General features: G+C 35.9%; 1 pseudogene; it reads left to right on the top strand.

Annotated features, from left to right (window-relative positions):
• The first annotated feature begins 5,375 nt into the window (after nucleotides 1-5,375).
• LOC149197166 (chaperonin 60 subunit alpha 1, chloroplastic pseudogene) lies at nucleotides 5,376-6,253 on the top strand (annotated as a pseudogene).
• Nucleotides 6,254-9,949: the final 3,696 nt, after the last annotated feature.

Raw genomic sequence — 9,949 nt, 5'->3', positions numbered from 1 at the left:
GTAATTCCAAAAGAATCTTTTGTTTGAGTTGGGAATCTCACAAATATATAAGTGATCTTTGTACTATATTGAATCATATTTCCAGCTAAACGTATGAGATATGTTGGGATCTTGCAGCAACTTTTGAATGAGTGTCCACACATCTTCGTCATTCTTCCATTCATCCCTTGCTTCAGTTATTCAATTTGGTTGGATCATATAAATGTAACAAAGAAATGCTTTCACATCCTCATCCTTTCTTGAGAGTGCATCTACAACACCAATTGTCTTCCCTTTTTTGTAGATGATTTCAAAGTCATAACCCAAAAACTTTGTGACTCATTATTTCTTATCTTCTAAAGATAATCTTTGTTCCAAAAATTATTTAAGATTATCATGATTTGTTTTTACTTTGAAGTGTCTTCCCATTAGGTAAGGTCACCATTTCTTTAGTGTGTGTAGCATTGCCAAAATTCCCTTCTCATAAATAGGTTTGTGTAAATACTTTCCTTTGATTGGAAGAGCTTCAAAATAAATGGGTTTTCCTTATTTCATTAAAACAACACCAGTTCCATTTCCTAAGGCATCATATTCCACAACAAATTTTTTGGTGAAGTCTGGTGTAGCTAGGACCGGTGCTTGGCACATTTCCTATTTATGATTTTCAAATGCCTTAGTTGCTTCCAGAGTTCAATATAATGCATATTTCTTTAGTAATGTTGTTAGAGGTGCTTCTATTCTCCCATAATTATGAACAACCTTGTGATAATACCCTATCAACCAAATAAATCCTTGCATACAGTTTATGGTTACAGGGATTTTCCATTCCTTCATGGCTATAATTTTGTTAGGGTCTACCTTAACACCCTCATGAGATACAATAATACCTAGATATTCAACCTCCTATACTCCAAAGAAACATTAGGATATTTTTTCATATAATTTTTTCTCCTCCAATAGTTTGACCACCCCATGAACATGTTGAACATGATCCTTGCAAGACTTTCTGTAGATTAGTATATCATCAAAAAATACTAACACAAATTTTGTAAGGGAGGGTTTGAAAATGTTATTCATTAAACCTTGAAATGTAGAAGTTGCATTGGTAAGGACAAAAGGCATGACCAAAAATTCATAATGATTCTCATGAGTTCTAAATGTTGTTTTCAGAATGTTGTAGGTCTTAATTCTAATTTGATGATATCCTAAATGAAGATCCAACTTGGTGAAGTAAATTTCTCCATGAAACTCATCCAATCATTCAACATTGACATGAATGGCGAAGTTATCTTTAATATTGCGCTTATTCAGCTCCCTATAATCCAAACACATCCGGCATGATCCATCCCTCTTGTGTACCAATACTACTAGAGCAGAGAAAGAACTTTGACTAGGTTGAATTATACCGACCTCTAGCATTTATGCAACCATACATTCAATTTCACTCTTTTGGTCATAGGGATATCTGTAAGGCCTCATGTTTGAAAGAACACTTCCTAGAATCAAATGAATAGCATGAGCATGATCATGAATAGGTAGGAGGCATTTGTGAGTCTCAAATACCTTGGAATGATTGTCCGGGACTTTTTGGAGATCTCGAGAAATAGATGATTTTGATATTTGATCCTCTAGTGAGCATAATTGTCCAATTACACCCCATTTTTATTTATTTAGGATATTTGTCATGCCATTAGATCGGATTATCTTTCCATGTTTCCCTATGATACCGCTTAATTAAACTTCCCTTCCTTCCCCAAAAAAATTCAAGAAAAGTTCTTGAAAATTAAAAGTTATCGTAGCAGAAGATTGTAACCATTGGACTACTAGTAAAACATCAGCACCACCGATTGGAATGGAAATAATTGTACTATTCAATACATATTACCCAATGGTTAGCTTGGTATTATGGCACTTTGTAGAGAAATTTATCGTTCCTCCATTTGCATCCATCAGTTGACACTCTAGTGGTGGATATAGGAAGCAAATCAATTCCTTGTCTATCTTACAATGAATAAAATTATGGGTACTACTCGAATCAATCACCGCTATTAATTTTTTCTTCTTTATATGTCCTTGTATATTGAGAGTTTGAGGAGTGCTAATTCCTACCAATGGATTACAAGATAGGGTCAGATTCATTTATTCTTTCTCTACGGTTGGTTCTTTGTGTATATCCTCTTATTTTCAAGTTTCTTGTTCCTTTTCTTCCTCCTTTTAACAATCTATGTAAAATAATTTCTTATCAACACAGTTATGACCTTTATTTTATTTTCTATCACAACTTTAATAAATCCCTTTTTCAATTTTTTTTTTCTAATTGTTGTGGTACTAACCATGTGGGTTGTGGAAGCCTAGGAAGAGCAACACTTCCATCTTTATAGTTATGAGTGGTAGGCTTCCTTTTTGCCGTTTTTTTTCTTTCAATTATTCTTTTTGCAGCTTGAATTCCTTCTCTAATGATTTAGTTTCCAAAAGGAGAACCTTATGTTGGATGTTATCTTTTAAAGTCCTTATCAAGACATCAATCCTATGGTCCTATAAAGTATCATTTACCCTTATATTCAATTTTTGGAAGTCTTCAATGTGCTCTGCCATTGAACCCTTTTGTTTGAGATTTATCAATTAGATAAAGAAGGTGTTTATCTTTGTATCCTCATAATGTGTTATCATTTCCTCCATAAAAAAATGACCAAGTGACAAGTGGTTTACAGGAATAAAGCTATTATTACAATACAAACTAATTGGGTTCTAAATATAAAGTTGCAATGTGTACCTTTTTTATGTGTTGCACATTATGGAGATAAAAATATTGTTCCATCTGTAGTATCCATGTTACGAGATGCTTGCCATAAAATTTCCTCATATCTACCTTTGGAATATGGTGGGGCTTCAATCCAACGTTATATTCTATGAAATCATGATTAACATTTGTTTTGTTTTCATCATGAGTTTCATCTAATATCTTTTCACCATTAGGAAGAATTTCTTGTAGCAACTTTGTCAAAGCTTCCTTCAAACATTCCATGTATGTTTTTAAACCATTCTTCAAATCTTCCATGTCTGATTTTAAACCATTCTTTAAACCATCCATCTTAGCTTCCATTTTATTTTTGGTTACTCTTTGCAAGAGAAAAAATTGTTGCACTTGGTCTTGTAATTTTCATATATCATGTTGCATTTCTTGCTCTTCTGCATGTTTCATAGTAGAACTTTCTAGTTTCTTACTAGGTATTTCCATTTTCTTGCTTCAAGTCATTTTGGAATCAATCAATGATATTTATGCTTGAATATGCCCTTTGAATCACTTCAAAATATTTTTTCAAACTAAACTTATTCAAATTCTAAAAAATACACACCTTTTTCTTGCTTTGTAGTGATTGACATTTAATGTATTGTATCTCTGTAATTTCAAATCTCCAAGGTCTGAAATTTTGTCTTGGAGTAGCCCTCTAATTCTTCTTTCTAACACTACAACTTAGACCAAGATTAGAGTCTTCAAGAAAGAGTTATGTATGATCTCCCATGATGACCTCATTATAGACTATTTTATTATAAAGAACTTATATAGAGTGCCATGTGTCACAGTTTTGACCTTCATCCCTGAAATTTCTACACAAAAGCTTAAAGTACGTTCAATTTCAACCACGTTTTACAAAATTCAAATCTTATGCTTGAACGAAAGTTATGAGGATTTTCCCTAGCTCACTTTTTTGAGATTTATTTTTCATCTTGCGAAAACCCTATCTTTCCTGGATCATATCTCTCAAAATATAGCGAACCAAGATCTAAAATTGTTACGCAAATTTCACCAAGATTTCATCTCCATGTGATAATAATTTCATCTTCTAAAGATTTACAGGAAAAACACTATAGTGAAAACTCCTAGATGACCTCTTTAAAGAAGTGAAACCCTATAATCCAAAGCTTCGACAACAAATGTTATGTAACCAACTCACAAAAGAGAAGAAAAGATATATCAATGACTTGAAAAATAGCCTCTTTAAGGGGGAAACCTCCATTACATCACATAAATGAACAATTCTTACATGATTCAAATGAAAAAGCCTGATTTCTATATATATGAGTGTAAGGGGTCACAAAATAATAAGAACCTACAAAACAATAATAATATAAGGGCACAATAATAACAATAGTGGGCTTCTATGGGGCACAATAATAATAATATGGGGAATACATGGGCACAACAATAAAAATAAGGGGGTTACACTAAATGTAACAATAATGGGCTACACTAGTATTATAATGACCAAACAAAAAATGTTTCAATGTATGAGTCCTAGCACTCCATCTCCTTTGCTCTCACTTCTTGGGAATGTTTCCTTAGCATATTTCCCAACTACTCACCATGTTCACACATCATCATGTTCTCTGCCAAGTTATGGAACATCCCTCATTGCCTGCGTGAGCATTTTAAATGATCCATGATGTAAATGTCCCATTGATCCAGGAGCATAGACTCGGAAAAATTCTTCGTATTTATTTAAACTAAGGGGTCTCATGTTTTTGAGAAAATATTATATTTATGTAAATATTAATAGGCTTTTGAGCGATTAAATTATATTTTAATATGAGAGAATTTGGTCAGCAGAGGATGTAGTGGAGGATGTAAAGGGATGAGAGATTTTTCTAAATATTAATTTAGAAATTAGTTTCATTAACTTTGGGTGAGAGAGGATCCTTAGGGATTCCAGAGTGATTTTAGGATTTTGTTGAGATATTTGAGGACTTTGTTGAGTGATTAAAGGGATTTGAACCTAAATCAGTTCAATTCAATTTGTATAGATTAATGAGCTTAGAAGGAAAAAATAGATCAGGTAGATTACAATAGGTTTTGGGTGGAGCGTAAGCTCAGAATGTGGGTGAACTGTATAGGTTGATAGGGGTCATTTTTACTGTGTAGTTGGGCCAAAGGCCGAGAGTTGTTCTGCTGTTTATTGTGATTTTAATAAATATTGAATGCACCATTATACAACGAATTGTGAAGTTCGGTCATTGTTCCTTTCTGCGAAACTGTTTGAAATGATGGTAGTCTGTGTGTTCTTAAGAAAATTATATGAATTCTGTGTTTTATTCAGTCTCGACACTGACACATTTTGTGAGTGTGGAAAAGTCATTAACATACAAATTGTGAGTGAGTGAATTCTTATTGGAATAGGGTGATAGCACAGAGTGATACGAAGATCATCAATGCGGAAATTGCTTCAGAATCTTGATCAAAGGAAAATAAACGGTGTTTGTTGTATCGATTCTGTGTAATTGTCATCGGAGCGGGAGAAATTTCATATCCCATCATATTGCAATAAAACCGGAGGCGAAGATTATAATCAGTTTTGGAGTGAATCGGTTCCAGAATTATGGCATCGGCGATATGAACTATGCGAGACTTGCATGACATATCATTCCGGCAAGTGGTGATCCCAAATAGAAATTCCATCGGCGTTATGGTAATAAATCGAAATTTGAAGAGTTTTCCAAGAGCGATTTAAACCCACCAATTTATCATACAGCTGTGCGGATAAAACAGGGGAGAGTTGTGGTGTTTATATATAAATCAACCTGTTATAAAGGTGTTTTAACGCTAATGTAATTGGCTGAGGACACTTATTTGCATAAGTTAGCATTGAAGCTAGTTAACTCAGTACGTCGGATAAGAGAATAGCAAGGGGTTTACCGAAACAGTGCCGCTTGGCGAGGCCGATAGCATTGAATGTGAAGCAATGGGGAAGAAGAAGCCGGCTTGTTGTGAGAGCGACAGCAAGGGATATTGCCTTCGATCAGGTGTCCCGCGTTGCATTACAGATAGGCATTGACAAATTGGCTGATGCGGTTGGGGTTACGTTGGGACCTAGAGGTCGTAATGTTGTGTTAGATGAATTTGGAGTTCCAAAAGTTGTTAATGATGGAGTTACAATTGCTCGTGCTATTGAACTTCCTGATGCAACGGAAAATGCAGGAGCAGCTTTGATCCGGGAGGTTGCAAGTAAGACCAATGATTCAGCAGGTGATGGGACAACTACTGCATCTGTTTTAGCACGGGAAATTATAAAGGTGGGACTTTTGAATGTCAGTTCAGGAGCCAATCCAGTTTCCTTAAAAAAGGGAATTGATAAAACTGTGCAGGGCCTTGTTGAGGAGCTGAAAACAAAGTCTAGACCTGTAAAAGGACGGGAGGATATTAAAGCTGTGGCTTCAATATCGGCTGGAAATGATGATTTCGTAGGAACTATGATTGCTGATGCTTTAGATTAAGTTGAACCTGGTCGAAGATTAGATTGATAGCTGAAACGATGGTTTATTATGGCGTTGAATGGGTTGGCTGTTCAACCAATATCAAGTTTGTTTTAAAAAGGCAAGGGCGTGCTTAATTAACAGAAACAGAGTCGATTTGTTAAATTCTTGATATTTGAGTGGTGTTTGACAAACTTCTGCATGAAGTTTTGAAGCTTAGGTTTAATCCCATGGAAAATTGATTGTGGAGTGTATGGTTTCGTACCATTAGCAGGGAAAAGATTTCCATTCATGAAGGAACCTTTGTGTGAAGATTGTCGGGTTTATGATTTTATTGCATATGTTTAAATGCTTCCGCATATTGAAAGTGTTTGGGGAATAGCTGGAATGGGGAATTTCGGAGCTTGATATTGAAGATGCATTTGTATACGCATGAGATGTAAAAAGATTCTAGGTTTTGCAGGGTAACCTGCATCATTTTTGGTATCAGAGCCTGGCTCTGTTGAGATTGAAGAATGTTTGTTTTCTGAATGCAGACAGAAGGTTTTGTTGAAGAGCTGGAATAGCTCTGGGAGAGGATTCAAGTTTTTTTTAATTTAATTTAGTTAATTGCATGTGGTGAATGAATGTAGGATTGTGAAACTGATGAATATGGCAGCATAGGTATGCAAGTGCAGTTGAGGAAGGAAGCGAGATCAACAGGATCTTGAAAGGTGAGATTGTGTAGTTGATATTTAACTCTGGTTTGAAGACTATTTACAGAATTCGGTTGCAGGCATAGTGGAGAAATTTCAGCAGGAAGAAGCAGATCACAACTTGAGAGCAGTGATAGAATCCAACATAGGATTCTAGATGTGTGGAAGAAACTAAAGATTCAACGGAGGTTGAATGAAAAGGACAAGTGTGTTCTTAAGAGTTGCAGGTGAGAAAAGCCTAAAGGAGTAGTGGAGAATGCTCGAAAGGTTCCAGCAAAGGACCAGGTGATTACCAAAAGACCATATCCGGAGGAAGGGATTGGTGAGGTAAGTGGCATCAGAGAGGTTATTGTTGTAGAGGCTTGATGCAACTCATGAGTGAGAAACTCATGGCGAAGGAAATGACTACTGAAAGTCATAAAGGAGAAAGCAGAGGCTCGGAGGGAAACCACATTAGAAGGAGGGAGAAAGATGCTAAGGTAAATGGCATATTGAAGCAGTGGACTAATGAAGAGTACGAGAAAGAGAAAGCTGAGATCACAATTCTTCTTGAGTTATTGATGGAGTTGTTGTAGGAAAATATGAAAGGCTAGAGACATGGTTAGCTGATGAGGAAGAGAGTGAAGTGGCAAAGGATACAACAGAAAAGGGATCGATAGATAAACATGCAGTTAACAGAAGAGCTGAAGAAGCTCGAGCAGATGATGGATGTACAGTTGAGACTGAGACGGGAAGAACTCAGAGCAGCTGAGTTGGAAGAGGAGGTTTCCATTGATGAAACAGAGGAGGAGATCATTGATGATTTCTTGAGTAATTGGGTAGATCCAGACCGGCTGGATAATGTGAACTCTTGTATTTTTGTAGCTGATAATTTTGATGTGGTTACAGGGGCTGAGGAGGATGCGCAATATTGTGAAGCTGTCGCAAGTGTGGAAAGGAGTATTTCATGAGATAAGTACTCTGAAGAAGAAAGCAGTGATGCTTTTACTGTTACAGTACAGGAGGAAGTTCATATGAATGAAAAGGAGATTCAGCTGGAAGAGTTGGTATATGAACCGACAGTTAAAGTTGTTGAAACTTGTAGTTTTCAAACTGACAAGTTGTGTATGAATGCAGGGATGATACATGATGATGATCAATTGTTTTTATTAAGTGATGGACAGATAATTGAGTTTATTGCAGGAGTTCAGAATCAGAATTATGTTCTGATAACAGATGATGAGATGGTGACAACAAAAATCTTGGCTTGTGAAAGTATTGAAGATTGCACAGAAAGTTTCTCAAAGGAGATGATAGGTTTATGGCATGAGTTAAGGGTTCTGGAGCAGAGACTAGAAGCACAGAGGATAAGTGTTCAGAATATAAAAACAGAGATGAATGCAAATAAAGAGGTTCCAGAACATAAAGGTATTCTCAAAGAAGATGATGTCGAGGAGAGACTAACTGATAGTCTCAAGAATGATTAGGATCAGCATACTGAAGTGCTGGCAGTGGGAAGTAAGGCACTAAGGCCTTATGATTTTTATTTTAACAAGTGTTTTGTGAATGTAGGTATTGTTGCAGGTACTGGAGAATATTTGACTCAGTCAAGCAGTCAAATGAAGGAAGAAAAAGTTTTCTGTTCCAAAAGACAAGAGGGCATGGATGAACGGGTGGCAGTCAGAACAGAAACAAGCATAGAGGCAAGAAGTCAGCAAGTGACAGTACAAATAGAGAAAGTAAAAACTGAGCAAGCCGTCTTAGCTCAGCAGGCAGCAAGAAATCAGCAGTCTGAAGATTTATTAGACAATTAAAATGATTTAATCAGAAGAATCATGTTGAAAGTGTCTCAAAGGAAGACATCAGCAAGTAAGAGAAGCAGCAGCAGCAAAATGAAGACGGAGACAGGTTGTGAAAGTGCAACAAGTGGAGCAAGACAGCATAAGATATGGAGACCTGGAGAAAAGAAGCAAACAACAGATATAGATGATGAGTTACAAAACAAAATGTGGGATCCAGGCGGACAAAGATTTAAAACGCATGATCTGGAGATCATGATCATTTTCTACCTTGGGAGTCTGATGCAGGAGCATAGACTCGGAAAAATTCTTTGTATTTATTAAAACTAAGGGGTCTCATGTTTTTGAGAAAATATTAAATTTATGTAAATATTAATAGGCTTTTGAGTGATTAAATTATATTTTAATATGAGAGAATTTGGTCAGTGGAGGATGTAGTGGAGGATGTAAAGGGATGAGAGATTTTTCTAAATATTAATTTAGAAATTAGTTTCATTAATTTTGGGTGAGAGAGGATCCTTAGGGATTCCAGAGTGATTTTAGGATTTTGTTGAGATATTTGAGGACTTTGTTGAGTGATTAAAGGGATTTGAACCTAAATTGGTTCAATTCAATTTGTATAGATTAATGAGCTTAGAAGGCAAAAATAGATCAGGTAGATTAGAATAGGTTTTGTGTGGAGCGTAAGCTCAGAGTGTGGGTGAACTGTATCGGTTGACAGGGGTCATTTTTACTGTGTAATTGGGCCAAAGGCCGAGAGTTGTTCTGCTGTTTATTGTGATTTTAATAAATATTGAATGCACCATTATACAACGAATTGTGAAGTTTGGACATTGTTCTTTTCTGCGAAATTGTTTGAAATGATGGTAGTCTGTGTGTTCTTAAGAAAATTATATGAATTTTGTGTTTTATTCAGTCTCGGCATTGACACATTTTCTGAGTGTGGAAAAAACATTAACATGCAAATTGTGAGTGAGTGAATTCTTATTGGAACAGGGTGATAGCACAGAGTGATACGAAGGTCATCAATACGGCAATTGCTTCAGAATCTTGCTCAAAGGAAAATAAACGGTGTTTGTTGTATCGATTCTGTGTAATTGTCATTGGAGCGGGAGAAATTTCATATCCCATCATATTGCAATAAAACCGGAGGCGAAGATTATAATCAGTTTTGGAGTGAATCGGTTCCAGAATTGTGGCATCGGCGATATGAACTATGCGAAACTTGCGTGACATATCATTCCGGCA

The sequence above is a fragment of the Pinus tabuliformis genome, chromosome 2_2, assembly GCF_031772625.1.
Source record: "Pinus tabuliformis cultivar Carrire ecotype Pingquan chromosome 2_2, CPIR1, whole genome shotgun sequence".
NCBI lineage: Eukaryota > Viridiplantae > Streptophyta > Pinopsida > Pinales > Pinaceae > Pinus > Pinus tabuliformis.
This window is presented reverse-complemented; position numbering and strand designations above follow the sequence as displayed.